Genomic DNA, 21,408 nt, shown 5'->3' on the forward strand with positions numbered 1-21,408 from the left:
TTCATTGTTAGTGTATGGAAATAAAACAGATCTCTGTATATTAATTTTGTTTCCTGCAACTTTACCAAATTCATTGATGAGCCCTAGGTGTTTTTTGTGGCATCTTGAGGATTTTATATGTATGGTATCATGTCATCTGCAAACAGTGACAGTTTTACTTCTTTCTTTCCAATTCAGATTCCTTTCATATATTGTCTGATTACTGTGGCTAGGACTTTTAATACTGTGTTGAATAAAAGTAGCAGGAGTGCTCGTCCTTGTCTTGCTCCTGATCTTAGAGGAAATATTTTTAGCTTTTCACCATTGAGTATGATGTTGGCTGTAGGTTTGTTATGACCGTTAATATACTGAAGCATGTTTCTTCTATACCCACTTTATTGAGACTTTTTATTATAAATGGATGGTGAACTTTTCTGCATCTATTGAGATAACCGTGTGATTTTTATCCTTCCTTGTGTTAATGTGATGTTTCACATTGTTTGATTTGCAAATATTGAGCCATCCTTGTGTCCCTGGGATACATCCCACTTGATCATGGAGTATTATCCTTTTAATATATTTTTGAATTCCATTTGCTAATATTTTATTGAGGAGTTTTACATCTGTATTCATTGGCCTATAATTTTCTTTTTTTTGTGATACATATACTTGGTATACGGGTTGGCCTCATAGAATGAGTTCAGAAGTGTTCTTTCGTCTGCAATTTTTTTGAATAGTTTGAGAAGGATAGGTCTTAACTCATCTCTAAATGTTTAGTGTGTGAAGCCATCAGGTCCTTGCCTTTTGTTATTTGGGTATTTTTAAATTACTGATTTAGTTTCACTACTAGTAATTGGTTGGTTCCTATTTTCTGTTTCTTCCTGATTCATTCCTGGAAGGTTGTGCAATTGCAATTATTGGTCACCCACTTGGGGGTATGGGACTTGACTATATCATGGCTCTGCCTCTTCTACCGTCTCACTGTGGTTCCTTCTTTATATCTTTAGTTGCAGAAGATCTTTTCTGGTAGATGGTTGTTCTGTAAATAGTTGTAATTTTGTTGTGCCAATGAGAGGAGGTGAGCTCAGGGTCTTTCTACTCCACCATCTTCGTTGATCTTTCCATCTAAGAATGTCTTGATTTCCCCTTTATTCCTGAAGAATATTTTTGCTGGGTAAATATCTAAATTGTTCCTTTAGCACTTGAACAATATTGTGTCACTGCCTTCTGATATCTATGGTTTCTAATGAGAAATTTGTTGTCATGCAAATTGATTTTTTTCCTGTAGTTTAGGTGTCCTTTTTCTCTTGCTGCTTTCAAAAAATTTTTTTTTAAAATTTTCCCCAGTTTTCTCATGGTGTGTCATGCAGTGGGTTTCCTTGCAATATCCTATTGGTGTTCACTAAATTTATTGAATCTGTAGGTTTATGTCTCTTGCTAAATTTGAGACATTTTCAGGTATTATTTTTATGGGTACTTTTTAGCTCTACTCTGTTTCTCCTCTCCTTTCTTATGACATAATATATTCTGACAGTATTGATGATATATTTATGTCACACAGGTCCCTAATGTGCTATTCATTTCTTTCTCACAGTCTATCTTTCCTATGTTCTTGAGAATGGGTTCTTTCTATTGTTCTGTCTTCACGTTCACTGCTTCATTTGTTCACTGCATTCTACTGTTGAGTCCTTCCACTAAGCTTTTTATTTCAGTTATTGTATTTTCCAGTTGTATAATTGTATAATTTCAATTTAGTTCTTTGCTGATACTTTCTATTTCTTTGCTGAGGCTTTCTACTTTTTTTCTCATTTGTTTATTGATTATTGTGTAATGGTAATTGCTTATTGAAGACCTTTTTTTTCCCTCATGACTGTTTTCACATCTTTGTCAGATAATTCCAACATCTTGTCATCTCAGTGTTAGCATCTATTGATTGTCTTTTATTGTTAAGCTTGTGATCTTCCCGATTCTTGGTATGAGGAGTGATTTTTGGTTAAAAGTTACACAGTTTAGTGTTACATTATGTGTACCTCAGTTTTATTCAACTCTTCTGTTTTAACTGGCTTTCTCTGACACTACATCTGAGATGGAAGCATGGCATCTCATTCTTTTCAAGTGTGGATAAATGTCCAGTTTCCCCAGTAGCCCTCTGTTGACACCCAAGGGCTGGAAGGTGGGGGCTCCTCATCATTGCCAGATGGAGGTGGAAGTCCAGGACCCGCATATGATTTCCGCTGACAACAACCCTGTTGGGGAGGGACTGGTTCCCTTCCATTGGTGGTGAAAGTTCCAGCTTCTTCCTCATTTTTCACAATCCAGCAGGGGATGGTGGTGCCTCATTATCGCTTGACCATGTTGGGGGTCTAGGCACTCCACCCAGCCTTGGCTGGCATGCGTGGGGGTGGGGTCACAGTTCTTTCTGTGCTGTTTGGCTGGGTTAGAGTGGCTGTTGTCTATAAAGTTTTCTATCTTGCTAAGCTATCCTTTTCCTAATTATTTGGCTAGAGAGGGCAGGCTTTTGTTTGCCTGTGCTTGGTGGCATTTCTGGTTTAATGGCTTCTTCAGTTCCAAGTCTGGGGATATATGAAGTAAAAACAGAACAAAACAAACCAGGAAACTCACCATTGTGTTGATTTCTGGGCCCTGAGGTCCCTAGACCGTCTACGTTATTTTCTCCAGCTTTCAGTCTTCTTATGTTTGTGTTATATACAATGTCCAGGATTTTTAGTTATACTTAGCAATGGAAATATGGAAAAGTATTATCTACACCATCTTTCTCCTTTAATATGTTTTTATTGAAAGTTTTTTTTTCCATTTTAAATCTCTGTTTACCCCTTGTTAATTGTGTGCTGAATTTATTTTATTGCTGCAGTCAATATAAAAAATGTCATTGATGTCGAGGCCATTGTTAAGTTATTTCTGAGGATAAAGGCATTTTGTTACCTTGCCAAATAGAAGTAGAGATAATTGGTTTGTGGGCTCCTAATGTGAGTCTGTTTGAGTCAGATAACACGTGAGAGGGTGTATGAAGAAGTAGTGTTTGTTATCAGCCTGATGTAAAACTGGGTGAAATGGCGTGCTCCTGCTAAAAGATTGTCATTGCTTGATTTTGGAATTAACACATTTAGGAATCACTCATTCAGAATGACATTCTTGTGGGTTCCTTGTTCATGGGTAACTGTTGCTTTAGGCCATGTTTCTAGATCCTGCTTGGAGGGTGTAAATATTCTGATATATCCTTCTTTATGTTTCTGAGAACATCTTGCATGATGTTGCTACTTTAATGTACTCCTAAAACTTGAAGATAATTTCCAGTTTTTTCTTCACTTTATTTTACACATCTTCTGTATTCCTAGTTAGAATTCATCTAAAGTCAAGGAAGAGTAAATATGCATGTATTTTTCCTTTTAAGAGTCAAGTTGCAATGAACTCTTAAAACTTATTTGCAAATCTACTTCCCTGGGCTATATTCCCAAAGAAAGTTTACTTGAATTTACATAAGACCATAATGTTTGTCTTGAAAGATCTCAAGACTTCCTAGAATTGCTAAGAACACATTCACTGAATTTCCCCAAGAGGAACTAACTCTAGGCAAAGCTCCTAAACTAAGAGACTCAAATCTTTCCTGTTAGCTCATTTTCTCTGGAGGAAGCTTTCTAATTTATTTTCCATCTGGAAGACTTTGCTGAGATGGAGTTCGTAGCAGTGCATCCTCATGGAATAGATCAGTGTCCTGGCATATAACCTGCCTGTGGATAGATTTCATCAGAACTAATGGGAAGATGAATGTGTTTACCTCTGAATACAGAGTTTCTCCTTACTAAAAGTTGCTCTTTCATTTAGACACAAGTCAAAGGGAAGATTATACCATGGACAGATTGAGAGTAACCAAGATGCAAATTTATTAATTATGACTTATGTAATTAAAATGAGATATCACAGAACAATCCCAGGCTTATGCTGGAATGAATGACCTCCCATTGCAATCTGTTTTTTGTAGTGTTGGCTGTATCTCAGGCATAAATGGATGATGGCTTTACTAGTTGTGTCAAAAGCTCTATATTGAAAAGTGGTAAAATTTTCTTGGGCTTTGTGCGAGAGTATAATGTCCCACACCACTAATGACATGCTGTGTGAACCATGGTAAGATTTATTGACTTAGGAGCAGAGTATTAGCAGGAGGAATGAGATAGCTCAAGCCTGGGTTGTTGTTCATCTGAGAACGTTTTCCCTGCCAGCAGGTTGGATGTGCTACAAGGAGCCCTCCAATAGGGGAACCCCACCCCTGCATTGACCGACTTACAGAGGTTTAGACTAGTCCACGTGGGTGTGGAGGAAACCGTTTACTAAGTAAAAGTAGTTGTAACAGGTTATCTCCAGGCCCATAAGACAATCTTGGGAGACTTTGGGAGCTTATTTTGGGAGTTTTATACCAAGGTCAGTAACATCAACCAGAGACCTTGCTGTATTTCTCTAGCCATCGAGTCTAGCTGGAGCAGGCTTCAGGGAAGGAGACCAAAAAGTCCCCATCAGTTTTCTTCTGAGACCAACATTTTGTGTCTTACTGGATTAAAATCATAATTCACTACGTGGACTTGGAAATTCTCAGGCTTCTGGCAGATAGGTCCTGTACTCTTTCTGCCCCAACATGTGAAGGTGCTCTCAGAGCAGCTTTCTCTGAGTACCAGGCCAATGCTCCATCGGTCTCCACTTCTGAGTGCTCTCCTCAGATGTAGATTGGCTTTATACAACACATTTTAGTTAGTTTTTCTTTTAAAGAACACAGTGTGTGATGACTACCTATTTGCCAGGCACTAGTAGGTGCTTGACATGGACTAACTGCTTTAACTCTCATAATGCTAAGACGGAGGTATTCATTAACCTAGTTTACATGTGAGGAATTGTAACCGAAAGAGGTTAAATACTTGCCCAAAGTCAGAGAGCAAGTAACAGCAATGTGCCCTGCTGTCATAGATTTATACAAAGCTGGAAGTGATAAAGAAGTTTACAGATACATAAGCAACAAGTTTAGAGATTAAAAAGCCCTATGAAGGGAATAAAACAAGGTGAGGTGATAGCATCCCTGGAAGGAGTGCTAATTTACTTCAGGTGGTCAAGATAATCTCATAAAGAAGTGGCACAGAATTGGAGACTTGGTCGATTAAAAGGAACCAGGTCAGAGAGGGTTGGGGGCTGAGTCTCATAGGAAGGTCAGAAGGTCAGGGGACTTAAGAAGGAAATGAAGCTAGCCTGCTTGAGAGAGACAGAGACCAGATGTGTGGGGGAACGGAGACAATGGTAAGAGATGAGGTGGGAGAGGGGGTTGAGGGTCAGACTTGATAAGGGCTTGACATTTCATTTGTAAACAACACCACCACTCAGCTCTGTATGACACTATCTGTGTGCCAAGCACTGTTGATACAACTTTATATATGTCATTCATCTTCATAGCTATCGAATGAGGTAGTATCATTACTAGTCTCATTTTATAGGTGAGAAAACCAAAGCACAGAGAGTAAAGTAACGAGTTATTGGAATGCAGTGGGAAACAACTGGAGGAATTAGAGCAGAGAAGTAACAAAATCTGATTTTAAAATAGCACTATGGCTTCTGTGTGGAAAATAGATTAGGGGCTGTGGGAGAAACTAGCTAGAACATCCAGGCAAGAGACGATGGTAGACCTTTCTAGGGTATTATTAATAAAAGGGGAAATTGAATGAAAGGGTTTGGCATATTTTGTACCTGCTACTATAGTGGACATAGGTGAAATTAAATGAGAAATAACGTCTGACTTCTGGGTTTGTTTGAACAACTAGGTGGATGGCAGTGTCCTATATGACAGTAAATGATAGGGAAGACAAGGGGAACGTGTTAGGACACAATGATTTGGCCATATTAAAATCGTGGCATGTTTTAGGCATCCCAGGGGAGATGTCAAGTAGAAAGACGGTTATATGAAGTTCGGAACTCACAGGAGAAGTTATATAATGTTGGTGTGCACGCTAGCCAAAGGCTTTGGTGGAGGTTTGTTTCCATAAATAAATCTGGGGCCAAAGTTTGTTTTTGTGGTGGAAGCCTGAACGGGGAGTTTCTGCTGTTTAAAGACTCATTAGGGATTCGTGCGTTTCTTCTCAGAAAATAACAAAATTGTTTATGTTCCTAATGAAATGTCCTTCCTAGTGTCAGGAGAGGGAGAAGTCCATTCTTAGGCTTTTTTTCTTTTGGATACATTCAGCCACAGGATCTCACATTCTGAGATTTCATTGCTCTGACATCAGTCAGTACAGTTCTACAGAAGTTCAAGGAGAATGTTGTTTAAAGCATGTTCAGCTTAGTCTGCCCTTGGCAACAGGAAGGGTGCAAGGTGAGTACGAACTTCTGAAAGATGACAGCTGCCCAAACACAAATGGTATTTTCAAAGAGAGTTCCAACTGAGCATATTTAAAATGGACAGTGCAAAGTTGGGGATTTTCTTTGTCCTGTGGCATGAATAGGGCAGTGATTATTTTCATGAGGTCCTAGTTTATAGCTTGTTTATTTATGCCTGGATGGTTCTCCTTTAATCTGAATTTGTTTTTCAAACGTTTAGCAGAATTTCAACATTGAGTAGATAGGATGTGTTGGGCTTGCCTTATATTACTTATTCTTTTCTATGGAAAGCAGTAATCTGATAAACATCTCTTCCTGAATTCTAAAATATGAATGCACTTTGATATGAGAAATAGCAAGGAAATGTCACCTACTGTACTCCACTTTATCTCCTTAGCTGTTTACTTCTAATACTAATGTTCTGTGAAGATCCAGAGATAAAATTTTTCTTCAGTTTGGGGAAGTGGATTTTCAATATTGTAATGATGTCTCTGAAATGGGAATGTGTCTTAACAATTGTCATTGTGGTTTTTTCTTAGTAGTATGTAAAATAATGGTGTATTTTATAATTGATGACACTTTGTATTGCTGAAAATCATTAGTGAACAGGGCTAACATCTAATAACAGGTAAAGGGCCATCACGTGGAAAAGGGAAATGGACGTTTAGTGCCAATATTGGAATTAGGGTTATAAAATAAGAATTGTTGGTTGGGCATTCCTTGATTGTGATGCTTTTTGATAAATAACCCATATTTTTTGGGGGGGACCCCAAAGCAGTGTTTTTATAATGACATATAAATTATTTTCTCAAAAAATTTTCATTCAATCTTCTTAAGTTTGAATTCCCATGAGATGCATTTCAAGCTTTTAATTATGTTGCGGAGTTTACAGTTTATTCAGCATTGCTAACTCACTTTTTCTTCAGTGAACTGAGAAATGAAACAGAAGCTACAAATAAAAATTCTCCAGTTTAAGAATCTGTAGACCCAGGTTGATCTCTGTTTATTAGATAGTCAAGAATTATTGGCATTTTTTTTCGGAGGCTGAGAGATGCAATTAAGAGATTCTTAACAATAATTTATAATACTCAATTGTTCATTAACATTTTCCTCTTTAAACATTTTCCTCTTTAAATGATGGGCTCGATAGCTCATTTCCCAGAACCTGTCAGTTATTTTCTGTGTCCTTTGCTTTGCCGTTATGCCTTGATAAAGTCAACTTTGAGAAACAGAATCATCTGGATTGAGTAGGACATTTGTCAATATTGGATTTATGGGGGATGGTGTCTGTCCCAGTCATGCTACTGTTCTAAAGCCTTGACACCTAGTCCATCAATCTGCCTGTAAAAGGACAACCCCATATCTAAAGCGACAGAGTCTATTTGTAGTTGTGCAGGCAGTTAGCAAAGCTACCTATGAAATACCCCAGAGAGGAAGAGGTGAGAGATTTGTAAGATCTTCAGAAGAGCTCAGTTGCGTGAACAGAGCTACATACTGTCCCTCCTCTCAAGACAATAAAAGCATTTCCAGGAGATAATCCTTCTGATTCTCCCCCTCCCTGTCTTCCCTAGTTCCCATAAACCCACAGCAACTTGGCAATTTATTTGCAGATGTACTCCTGTTACCATTTGACTAGAAAAAATCTTTCAGGGAGCAATGGGCCTATATGATGTTTTCCTCACATTGTGTAGTGTGGTATGGTTGACAGGTTTTGCATATGTTGTTTCTGTTGTTTTCTCATGTTTTTCTCTTCACTTCACCCTTCTTGGAATAAGACCCTTTCCCCCTCTTTTCTGGGGCCACAGTCCATATGAAGATAAGATAATACAAGGGGTTTTTGCTAGAGAGAAAAAAAGATAGATTTTGTTAGCATGATATACCAGAGTCTTACTGAAAGTGATAGACATTATTAGTCAGAGAAAGATAAGTTTCTGTAGTAGCTGTTTCATTTTGAGGTCAGGTCTGAAAGGACCATTTTTCTTCATTTCTTCCCCCTATAGGTGAGACCTGAAAGGTGGACCACCCCCACCAAAAGGAGGCAAATGAGCATTTTAGTAATCCTAACCCCATAATGCCCATCAGCCCCTACTCTCAAAGCCACAATAAACCACAACAAACAAGCAAGAAAACCCTGTTTGTTAATAAAATGCTTGTTTTATAAGTGAAGCTTTAATAGGTCTACTAGGCTCCACCTCCCACTCCACCATCATTTAAAAGATTACTGCTCCTAAATAACATCTGTGTAGAGATTCTAGAATAGCCCCAACTCCTACCCATTCCATTGGGCAAAAAACCAGCCTTGATGGCAGCTGAGGGCAACAGCCATGAGGACAAAAGGAGTAAGACCCTCTGGACTGGGCAGTGAAAAGTCTTGAGGGCACCATATAGGGAACAGAGGTGGGGGATGATGTCGGAGAGTAGTTTCTCTCTGAGGCCTGCAGAAGTGGGCTCTGAATGGACTGAGAGATGACTGGGGAGAAAAAGAAAAGAACACAAAAATAAAATTTTGTGTATGCTTGATTGTTTAATTGTGAGGGCTTATAAATAACAGACTGAACCATTCTACTCTTCCAAATGGCAATAGGATCGCATCATCTTAGGTAATGGATGGTAAATAATGGTTGCTAAAGCTGGCAAAGGTGAATCATGTTTGTCACTAACTTGAAGTGAAGGAAAAATAACGTACTTCTGAGATCTTGAATTGGTCAATGAAGTGATTTGATGACCTTCCATTTCTTCAGATGTAAAATAGGGGTATTGGATCAGATAACTCCTCCAGTCCCTCCATCTCTTTCAAATTTTCTGTGCCAATTTATTGGTTTAGTCAGTTATGACACAAATGGGTATGAGCAGAGAGTTTTTGCTTCTGAGACAAAACCAAAGCAATAAAACCCATCCTAAGTGTCACCTCTATCAGACAGCATTGGTCTATCTGTTCTTTGAAATGTCATTGAGTGCTAGAGGGGAACTAATCTATTTTAACTAGTCTCTTAGGTAGTCACTTTAATCTTAGGTTCATGTTACTCTTCTTACCACTCTTCATTTTACCTCTGAATTTATAGTTATGAGGTTTATCAAAGTGACGCAGAGGTCTGGTCATTACAGGTAAAATCAGTGGGTATGTTGCTGAGTCTCTTATCTGCTCTGTCTCTAGAAAAACTTCCCTTCCATCTATGATCTTAAATTAATTTAGCTATAAATATTAAATGTTAAAAATTTCTTTGGCTACAGACAAAATTAAAGATAGATAACTGGTTCTTGACAGATGAAGTAAGGATTTTCATATATAGAGATATCTCCTAGTAATGAGTTTCTTTACCTTTTACTATCTCAAAAACAAAGAAACAAACAAAACCAAGCATAGACAGAGACCCAGGCAAAGAATTGTTTAAGTAAAACAGTATAACAAGTATGAACAGAGGACCAGGAGAGAATTAATATGGGTCTCAGTGATAGTCCCAATATTCTATTTTCAGATTTCTTTGAAATAGTGATAGATTTCTCTCTTTATCTTATTTTTTCTTAAACTTATTTATTTATTTCTTTGGCTGCACTGTGCAGCATGTGGGATCTTAGTTCCCCAAGCAGGGATCGAACTCACGCCCCCTGCATTGGAAGTGCAGAGTCTTGACCACTGGACCGTGAGGAAAGTCCCTATCTCTTTATTTAACTTAAATATTTTTCTGCATTTCATTCTGATTGCAATGGTGCCATTAGCATGTAAGGTTTTAGACCCAGGATTTCTCCAAAATTATCTTGGCCTATGGAGAGAGGAAGCTCCACAGTAAAGCTCATGTACATCCTCCCCTCATATACACATATCACCCACCCATGGTATTTGATTTAATATTTCATAAAAATGAAGGACCAAGAACAAGAATCCAGCATTTTATTTGGTAAAGCATTATGCCGTCACACACTCATAACTACACCTGACAAGTCTCATTTTAAGAAAGGGAAAACATTTGGAACAGAGTATCAAAGGAAAAGAAAAATCTCAAATTGAAGTTACCGTGTTCTTAAGAACAGTATAAATAATTCGCTGTTGACATTTACAAAACAGTTAAGCATGTAGAAAAGCGAATCAGGGTTTCATATGGTATAAATAATACTCAACCATCATAAATATGCAGCCAGTCGCCAGCATGTGGAGTCACTTGGCTCCAGCACATTTTCTTCTCTCAGTCCTGTTCCTCTGACATCCTATAGTCACTTACCCTGGAGGTCAGATTTAGGTAAAATCCAGTAGAGATTGTTTATGCCATAGGAGGGCACGGTTTTATACTATATGTGGTATAAATAGGATAGTATTTTTGCATTCTGTAGCCATAGGGACAAAAGTTCCAGTGTTCAGTGATTATGTTGGATAACTCCAGGGGGCCCCGCTCATGTGATATTCTACTTATGTAGACTGGAGCAGGGTTTCTCAACCTCTTGACAATTTATAGTGAGGAGTTAGACATAGGGAGAATGAGGGACCACTGATGATGAATCCTCAAGGAATCTTTTTAATAAGGACCCTTTGGAAATTATTCTCCTCAAAGACAAAAAATCGCTGCTGTTCCTAAAATGCATGACAGTTAAACACGGTGTAATATCAGAACCAAGTAGGCAGACATCCTCAGTATTGTCAAGAATTAGGGCATTGTTTGTTAGTATAAAAAAAACCCTACAATCTACATAAAAGGAGTCATAATTTAAGTATTCATTAATGGAAATTTTTAATTTTATCAATCATGAAGGTATTTCAGTGAACTTTATATATAATACTACTTTTATGTGTAAATAGTATTTAGGCTACACACAATGTTTCATAGTCTCATGGTTTTCTCTGTGGTCTGGTCTGCCAGAGGTTCAGGATCTGCAGGTTGGGAATCGCTCAGATAAAATATCGAATAAAAACGGGGGACCCTTCACAGATTTTGTTTCATGTTGCACTGCAAAGATAATACAGAAAATTCCTGTATAATATTACTTAACGGATTAAGAAAGCCTAAGACATAGAACTTATTGAAAACTCTGCCGGCAAACGCACCAGGCCTGATCAAAGAATAAATACCAGTTTTTAAAAGCAAACAGTAGAAATTTATGTAATCTGAATCTCATGCTGGGAAGATCGTTTCTGCAGTGCTTGCACAAGGTGGGTAGTAACTAGTAGTTACATAAGATAGAAATTGCCAGTCAATAGACTTTTATAAATGTTTATTGTAATTTTCAAACAAGAGTAGAAGATAACATAATAAACTGCCATGTACACATCCTCCAGCCTCAACAGTTATCAACGTTTTGCAATGTTGTTTCATCTGTCTTCCCAGTTTTTTCTAAATTATTAAAAAACAAATTCCAGACACCATAAATTCTTTAGAATATTACTAATGGGTAATCATTTTTTCATAAATATATTGCAATTATCATGACTAATAATATTAATATCTAATAACTAGTCCATGTTTAATTTGCCTAATTACTTAAAACATCTTTTTACTATTTGTTTAAGTCAAAATTTAAACAAAGTACATACATTACACATCCTCAATGTTTATAATTTTTTTTTCCTCTATGGCAGTTTCTCCTCTCCTTTTTTTCTCCTTGCCATTTATTTGTTGAAAAATGAACTAGATTTGGAAGAATTTTTTACATTCTGGATTTGGCTGCCTGTTCCTTTGTGACATCATTTACTAATTTATCTTTTTCATTCATTCCCTGTATTTCCTGTAAAGGGTCAATCTAGGGAATTCCCTGGCAGTCCAGTGGTTAGGACTCCACCATGCTTTCACTGCTGAGGGCGTGGGTTCAATTCCTAGTCAAAAAAAAAAAAAAAGAAAAGGTCAATCTAAAGTATTAATTTGATTAGGTTCTCTCTCCCTTTTTTTCTTTTTTTTCTTCTAGCTAAAGAACTTCAAATGGTACTCTGGGAAGTGCTGTGAACTTTCTAGTGCATCACGCTGAGAGGAAGCCCCACTTTTAGTGGTGCTAAAATGCGTTAGTGTTCTCATCCCCATAAGTGAATTATAAGGTTTCTCATCAGCCTTTCACCTAATGATTACCCGTTAATAATCACTGCCAAGATCCTTTTCTTTTTTAGAGGTTACAGTATGGTGATTTTAATTTTATAATTTCTTCTGCAGTTATCACTAAAATTCCTCTGTAGAGAATAACTTTCCTTCATATAATATTGTTACCTCAAAATACAGTTTTAACAAGAATGCAGAATAAAGATTTGATTACACGTCTTTATCAATCTGCAGTGTAATGAGTTCATATTTTAACATCTTTAAAGTTGACTAGAGATTTAAAAAATTTTTTTGATGTGCTCTAATCAGTTTCAGACATTTTTCTTTCTGGTGCTCAAATTACCCAATTTTGGACCAATAGGAGCTTGTTGGCTCTTGTATCTTTTTTTATGTCTCTAGTCTCCAATAATCTTTACAATCTTTCTTGTTCTTTGCCACAAGATGTCCCAGCCTCATTTTGGATATTCCCAGACCTGGAATCACCCATTTTTACCAAATAACCTTTGTTCTTTTAGTAGGAAATGACAGTTTGATTTGAAAATGAGGATGCTAAATTTGCCCATTGTTTCTAAATTACCTTTTTTTTTTTAATTCCTGTTCAGTGAACAGGACTTGACACCCAAACTTCTTTATACAGTAGTCTCCCCTTATCTGCAGTTTCACTTTTTATGGTTTCAGTTACCCATAGACAACCATGGTCTGAACATATTAAATGGAAAATTCCAGAAATAAACAACTCATAAGTTTTAAATGGCGTGGCATTCTAAATTATATAATGAAATCTTACGCTGTCCTGCTCCCTCCCACCTGGAATGTGAATCATCCCTTTGTCTTGCATACCCATGCTGTATACACTATTCATTCATTAGTATAGGAAAAAATGTAGTATGTATAGGGTTTGGTACTATTCATGGTTTCAGGCTTCCACTGGGCAGTCTTGGAAACATATCTTCCGTGGATAAGGTGGGACTACTGTATAGAGAAATATTTCATGAGTTCATAGAAATAGTGGTAATTCAAATTTCAGATATTAGGTTACTTAACTTTGATTTTTATATTCATATCTTCTCCTTTTAGTTTGAAAATCTTGGTTCCTAGTGGCATAATTACTTGGTTCTTTTATCCTACAATACGCTCATAATAGTTTCAAAATAACATGCCAGCATTTCTACTACTAATAAGACCACTGAGTACAATTTAAGATTTCTTTCTCATTCTTTGTGTCCTTAAGATACAACCCACAAGGACTGTATAACGAAAAAATTTTATTTTTAATCTCTCAATATCATTTCTTTGTATGGTTGTTCCACCAACCTAACATACAGGTAAATTCATTTGCTTCAATTTCTTTTCAAAATACAAGGATGCTTTTTTGTTGTTTAACTTTAGTTTTATTAGTTACGTAAAACATTTACAATGCTCCCAAGTAAAAACTCAAAATAGAAGTACAACTTTCATTCTTATCCTTGCTCCTCTTATATGTAACAATTTTTGGTAGCTTTGGTATATCTTTCTGTTTTTTAAAATAATATCTTTCTGTTTTTTAAAATAATATGTATGCACACACATAGTATATATAGTATATATGTATGTGTATATACGTGTGCATTGACTCAATACCCACCCCCACCCAACAACTTGTCTTGGTGATCACTGTATAACAGTAGAGCGAGGTTGTCCTCATTCATTTTTCTAGCTACGGCATACTCCATTAGTGTTTTATTCAAGCAGTCTCCTAATTATGGACATTGATTTTTCTCCAGTATTTGCTTATTACAAATACTGTTACAATGAATAATCTTTGTATATGACATTTTGTACTACTGTCAGTGTATTTTTAAGAAACTTCCTAGTGGTGGGATTGCTGAGATAAGGGTAATTGTATACATAATTTGGCTAGACATCAAATGCCCTTGGATTATATCATTTTGCATTCCCACCAGCAGTGTATGAGAGTGCCTGATTCCCTGCAGGACAACCACAGAGAATGTCAAAATTTTAGATGTTTGCCAATTGAATTGGTGAGAAATCATATCTGAGAATAAGTTTAATTTGCATTTTTTATTTGAATGAGGATGAGCATCTTTATTCTTTTTTTTTTAGCAAATTCTCAAGGGAGTTTTTGGTCTTTATTCTCAGATGTTTAATGTTCTTTGTATTTCCTAGGGTATTAAACTTTTATCTATGATATGTTATTGATATTTTATTTTCTAGTCACAGTTTTTATTCTTATGGGGTGTGTGTGTTTGCTATGCAGACATTACTTTTTAAATTTACAGAAATTTACTAGTCACATCTCTATATTGATTTTAGACATTGATCATAATTAGGAAAGTGTTCTCCAGTCTGGATTATAAAGAAAGTTACCCATTTTATTCTAGCACATGTATGGTTATTTCTTTTTTAACATTTCAATCTCTGATGCATTTGAAATTTATCATGATGTGAGGAATGATCCACATATATACTATTCCATGTGACTGTACAATTTTCTAAGCTGATTTGAGATGCTGTGTTTATTATATTTTAAGCTTCCCTATGGACTAGGATTCATTTTTGGACTTTCTGTTCCATTCTCCTAATAAGTCTGGTCATTCATGTGCCAATACCATATAGTTTAATTATATAAGCTTTATAATGTATTTTAATATCTGGAAGAAGTACCCTTCCCCCACTTCTTAGGATTTCTCTATTATTTGGTTATTTTTACATACAGACTTTAAAATGAACTTGTATAACTTTAGAAACAATTCTTATGGTATCTTTATTGAGGTTGTATTAAATTTATAAAGTAATTTAGAGAAAATTACAATCCTCGTAATGTTGTGTTTTTCTGTTCAAGAACATGGAATGTATTTTCCCTTCTTCACATATATTTTTGTGTATTTTAGGAATGTTTTACAATAAAATATTATTTTAAGTAAAGCATTTAATAAAACATGTTACTATAGCCACACTTCCTTAGTTATATTGACAAGGGAGCTAAACTTTCTAACTTGAAATATTCACGTTGATTGATAAGAAGTCAATGGATGTCTGTCATGATAAGTACGTTTCTATTGAAAAATATTCAAGGTAATCTTTAGCCCTTGTATTGCCATTCCTTGTTTCAGTTTCACTGCACGTGCAATTAAATACAAGTATCTACTCCTTAAAATGCATCAGAACCTGAGCAAAAGTTCATATTTAGTTTTATTTTCTTTACCTTATATTTTTATCTGCATAAACCTCTGTATTATTTTGATCAAGTTAAATAACTTGAATATTTAATAATGCAAAATGTCAGTTCATACAAAAGAAAAACAATCTACCTGAAGCTTGTGCAGGCCTTGTGGTTGGGCTCCTTTACTTAATGTGGAACAGAACTGTCTTTGTCACTTTGGTGTCCTAGGTTAGAAGACCCTCCAAGGCAGCGTTGTGTACGGTGGTTCTCAAATGGGAGTGGTACCTTGCCATCCATGGGGCATCTGGTAGTAGGTGGAGGTGTTTTTTTGTTTGACATATAAACGGGGGAGAGCACTGTTACCATTTTGTAGACAAGACTAGGAAAGCAAATGTCTTGCTAGAAGGAGAGTCCTCGTGATGGAGAATTGTATTGCCCAAGTTCTGGGTGAGGTATTGGAAGTCTCTCAGGATATCTGGATTCCTTGTTTTTGTGTTCCGTGGTTAAGATTCCATTAATTATTCATGCAGAATTCCCACTGAATTTAGATTCCTATTGAGTGAGGGCATAATTAGAATCAGACCAGTTGCTTATTTGTCATATTATTTATGTGTGACCAGGAGCAAAGTTGTGTGCCTTTTTATAGTAGAGTCCATAAATCAATAAACACTATGTAGTATTCCAGAGAATATGAAGTTATATTTGTGAAGGTCTGTTTCCTTATGCTGAGTGCTTATATGTTTTTGTGCTGGACTTTCAGATTGAACAGAAATTAATTAAAATTATGTTCTCCGCAATGCATCTTCCTGCAGGAGAAAAAAGCCATAGTCAAGGGAAACTGAGGCATTGGCAGAACTTTATTATTTCCAGTTCTCACACTGCAGTAGTGACATGGCAAAAATATGCCCTCTCCTTAAGAATTCCAAACAGTATTTCACTATTGCTATGAGATTGTACTTTGAACACCCTTGGTTTGCTAGCGGGTCCTAAATATCTGATCCATGGTGTGGCAAAATTGTTCATCCTTTTCTGAAAAGGAATATTTTATCTAAGTTTATGCTTTTGAATCTACATACCAAAATGAATACTTTTCTTCAAGGTCCCATTTCTGGAAACAAGGTCATTAAACTTCAATTGAGAGAGTCGGTCTTATTATTTTAATGGTAATACTTGGCAAGATGGTCTTTGGAAAATAAATGTAATTGTTCTGTGCACTGGCTTAGGGAAGAACAAACAGTAAAAACCAAAAGAAAATATTAGGTAATCATTTAACTCTTCTAAAAGGAAGAAGATGTTAACTTCAAAGGTAAATGGACTCATCAAATACGTACTGAGATAGAAAACAAATGTAAGAAGATTAATGCTAAGTATCAACAGAAACTTTTTCTTTTAGATTCCAAGCACCAGAGCCTACCCAAACTAAAAAGCCTTCAGCTCTGTGAGTCACTACTGCATTTTTGCTTAAATATGTCAGAAGTGGGCACAGGAAATAAGAGTTGGCAGTTTTCCCACGTGTTATAGAAAGACGGAAGCCCATCATGAATGAGAGCACACAAACACTACATTTGCCATCTGCATAGCTTCCAAAGCTCTTGTATTTTAGAGCAGTAGCCTGCCAAAATCCCAGCAAGCCAAAAGCAGAATAAAACCTCCAATCTGAAAGAGAGAATATGGCAAATAATAAAATCATCCAGACAGCAGAGAAGTAAAATTGCAGAAAATCAGCCTGAAACAACAAAACTGTCAAGCAGTGTTGAGAGAGCTAGGAAATGCCTACAAAAGAGGATTTGAAAGAAAACTGAAGGCTGAGGATACTACAAACCATTGTTCAGTTGAAAGGTTTTGCAAAGCAAGTGTGCTGGCTGGTAAGAAAATATTAAGCCTTTCCAGAAAATTCTTACTTCTTCCTCGTTTTTAATATTTTAACTATCTTTGTTTGAGGTAAAGCAAACTTTATGTCTTTGAACTGTTTGGTCCCATTTTATTTTGATAATAGAATGGACTTCTGAGAGAGATTCAAAATAAGTCAGGGTTTAATAGCTCTTAATTTGTTTTTTGGGCTATATTAAAAGTTAGAAACCAAATAAACACAGCTTTGCAACATTTACAGCTAATAAACTTCAGGACATTTTTAAGCAGTTGCTAAGGTGATTTTGACTTTGATTTTTCATAGGTTAGTAGTGCACCTCTAGCAATCAAAATGTATCAAGCTCTTCCAATATGTATTAATAAATCAATCAGGAAGAAACAGGTATATATAGATTTTTTTTTTTTGAAGTGACCTAAGCTTCATCTAAGGAATGAAAAGGAAAATTTAAATGAATTCTAGTTTTAGGCTGTAGACCACCTCTAATCTCACTCCCCACCCCTCACAATATTGAAGGTCTCTCCCATTTTCCTAAAAAACAGAAGATAAAAGCATGATAGTAAGGTATTTGCCAAACAGATTAAAAATGTGTGTGTATATATCTTTTATTAAATACTCTATGCAGTCTTTTCCTAGTCTCTGGCTGAGGCATTTCTTTTCTCCAAATCCAGTTAAAGATGATAAGGGACAATTAGGTTTTCTATCTGGTTGATAATTGCACTGCAGGGCAGTGTTCTGCAGAAATTATCCTTATTAATGGTCATCTAGAATGGGAAGTGCCTCCATATTATATCACTAGCCCCTGAGATCTGGACATCCCTTCTGCTCAGTGCTCAAAGCCGATAGACAAGCCTTGTTCTCTTAGGTCCCGAGAAATGCTCAAGACATATAGAGATTGGGCACACGCTAGACTCAATGTGTTTTGAGATTGGAGGAGGTGAGTAAGCTTTGCAAGACTAGGAAACACAGTGGTGTTTCTAGTTTAGCATTCTTAAGAAGGAGGGCGGTTTGCTTTATCTGTTAGCACATCAAGAAACATGAAAATAAGGAGTGGGGAGAAATGCGTTGTTAGGGACAAAGAGAATGTCAAAGAGTAGAAAGAGGGCTTCCCTGGTGGCGCAGTGGTTGAGAGTCCGCCTGCCGATACACGGCACACGGGTTTGTGCCCCGGTCCGGGAAGATCCCACATGCTGCGGAGCGGCTTGGCCCGTGGGCCATGGCCGCTGAGCCTGCGTGTCCGGAGCCTTTGCTCCACAACGGGAGAGGCCACAGCAGTGAGAGGCCCACGTACCGCAAAAAAAATAAAAATAAAAAAATAAATAAAAGAGAAGAAACCTATGAGGAGTTATTACTTTACTTTGGCCTCCTAGATCTTCACCAGGCAAGGGAGAGAGGGGGATTCATCCTTTTCTTGGGCACTTTTGCTCCAGGAAAGGGAAACAGAATGGGGTATTTCTGCTCCTGAGTATATATTCAAAGTGTCTAGGGTCTATGTAGGAAACTGGGGGAGCAAGACAGTTGAGTCTGGACTTTTCTCTAGGGACGGTGGCAACTCCTTCAAGATAGAAGCATCTCTTAGCTGTTTTTCCAGGCAGCCCTCTGCTGGCTCCTACTTACACCAGAAAAATCCTGTCTCAAACCAGATTAGTGGAGAACAGGGACCCGCAGTTTGGTCCCTGTGAGAATGAACTTAGGGTACCCTGTGGAGTACTGAGGAGAGCAGAAATCAAGAGGCTGGCGAGATTACTGCAGATCAACTTGGCAGCTGTTACCCAACTCAGTCCAAGAGCGCAACAGGCTCCTTCCAAGCAGAGACTATATCTTAGACCCCTTTGTATCACTGGTTTTAATATGGTCTTTGATACACAGTGAGTGCTCAATAAATGGTTTTTTGAATAAATGAATATCCCAGTATAATGTGGCTCTGACGTTATTTAAACTAGGCTTGAAGGCTGAATCTGCTATTTTTTAGGTGTGTAACCTTGGGCAAGTTAATTAATCTCTCTGCACCTCAGTTACTACATCTACAAAATTATAATAATCATACCTAGATTGCTGTGAATATTAAACAAGTATCTATTGAAAATATCTAGCAGGATGTCTCTACTTTTCTCTCTTCCATCATTTCTTCCCTGTGCTCACTCCTTTCCTTGAACTATCTTTAAGTTTTGCTTTTTTATTCATTTGCCAAGACTGATCTCAAGCATGGTTTTCTCTGAAGATTTTCTTCTTCCCTGCTTTTTCCCTTTCTTCCCAATTAAGCGGGTATAAACTTTCCTTTAAGCCCGTGTACTATTTTATTTGCTTTGTAATCGTAATTCAAAGTCAGTGTGGTTGTGTTTTATTGAGTGACTCATATTTGTGTGATGGGTTGTACTTTTTCTTATTAAAATATCTTTTCCATATGAAAAATATATCAGCAAAAATAACAAAGAAAAACCATTATGCAGAAGAAAATTTTAATCTGGAAAAGTGTTCCGTGTAGTTGGGAATCTGTGCACCCTTAGTAAGTCAGTTTGCTATCTGAGATGAACTAGTACAGCAATAAATTTTAAAGGGTTGACATTAATAATAATTTTTTTTTCTGCTGCCCACCTAGAACTTATATTAATGAGTCTTTGTACTGTATCATTTGACAGTGACAAGAAACAAGATCCTTTATGAAACAGTGTTATTCAAATGTGCAAATTAGAAGAATAGATGGAGTTTCTAGTCCAATGGATGAGTCAACCTGATCCTCCTTTTTTGGCGAGTCCTGAGTATGGTTTAAGATGATATTCTAACAGCTTTTCTAATGGAGTATCTTTTGATATTGAGAAAGAAAATGAGAAGTAAAGAATTATAGATAATAGAGTAAAAATCTAACTAAAACTCCTTAGTTGAAATAGTCCTTACAAATGACCTAATTCATTGCCTACAACTGTTTTACAGGCAAGGAATAAGATCAAGAGAAGAGACTTCGTTGAATCGCAAAACTGGTAAGTAGCAAAGAACAGAAGAGATTGCAGTTCTGGTTCTCTTTTCCCACCACCACCAGATACTATTTTTATTTCTACTTGTTTAACTAATATTCTCACTTGGAAAGCCATTATTCCTACCTGTGTTTTAAGCTGTGCCCATCTGATGTCAGGACAAAAGGCTGAAGAGTAGAATATTCAGATAACTCTGTTTGTTATTAGGGAAGCATATAGTTAATCATGGTTAATTGAATGGCTTTCCCTTTCTTAAAATATTACTTTGGGTAGGGGAGTAATAGGTTCAGCATTCTCAGTGCCAAAGCATGTCCACGAGGAAGAATCCGAGGAGGTAAGACATTTGTGTTAATTCCTTCTTTTATGGTATGCTCATTGTAAAGATGGTTGTTACTCCATCATGCAATAGAAATGTGAGGACTGTTGAGTATTTAAATTGCAAATAAGATATTTTTTAATCCATTTTCTAAAATACTGCATAATTCAGAGTTGTTACTGTACTCCTATGGGGAAGAGAATCTTAGCATTTCTTTATTAGCTTTAGTTTCCAGTAATCAGTAATTACATAATAAAGAGGTAAAATTGGGTGTGTAGCACAAATATGTAACTACCACATTCCTGTATTATAATCAGCCCTTGACTGTGATCATCAGTGGAGGGGGAAGTTTGAATACCATCTCTCTGGGACTCCCTGGAAATCCCAGCTGAGAAGAACCTCGAACATTCACTTCTACTCTTGTTTCTCTCTTTCTGAGGTGATAGTGGAAGTGATATATTAACTTCTTATTGTGAATAATTCCACCGCAGAATTATTTGAATTCAGTAAGCTACGTCCTTGGCTACAATGAATATTCTCACTCTAGTTTGTGCAAAATGAGCAGACATTTACCTTCTTCTCTCCATTATATAACTGAAATGTTCAAAATTACCCCCCAAGATTGGACACTGACTGCAAGTTTGATAATATTAAGAATGAACTGGGGTATGTTTTTTAGAAGTGATAATGGTATTGCGGTTATGTTTTGTTAAAAACAAGACAACATG

The sequence above is a fragment of the Phocoena sinus genome, chromosome 3, assembly GCF_008692025.1.
Source record: "Phocoena sinus isolate mPhoSin1 chromosome 3, mPhoSin1.pri, whole genome shotgun sequence".
NCBI classification, from domain to species: Eukaryota; Metazoa; Chordata; class Mammalia; order Artiodactyla; family Phocoenidae; genus Phocoena; species Phocoena sinus.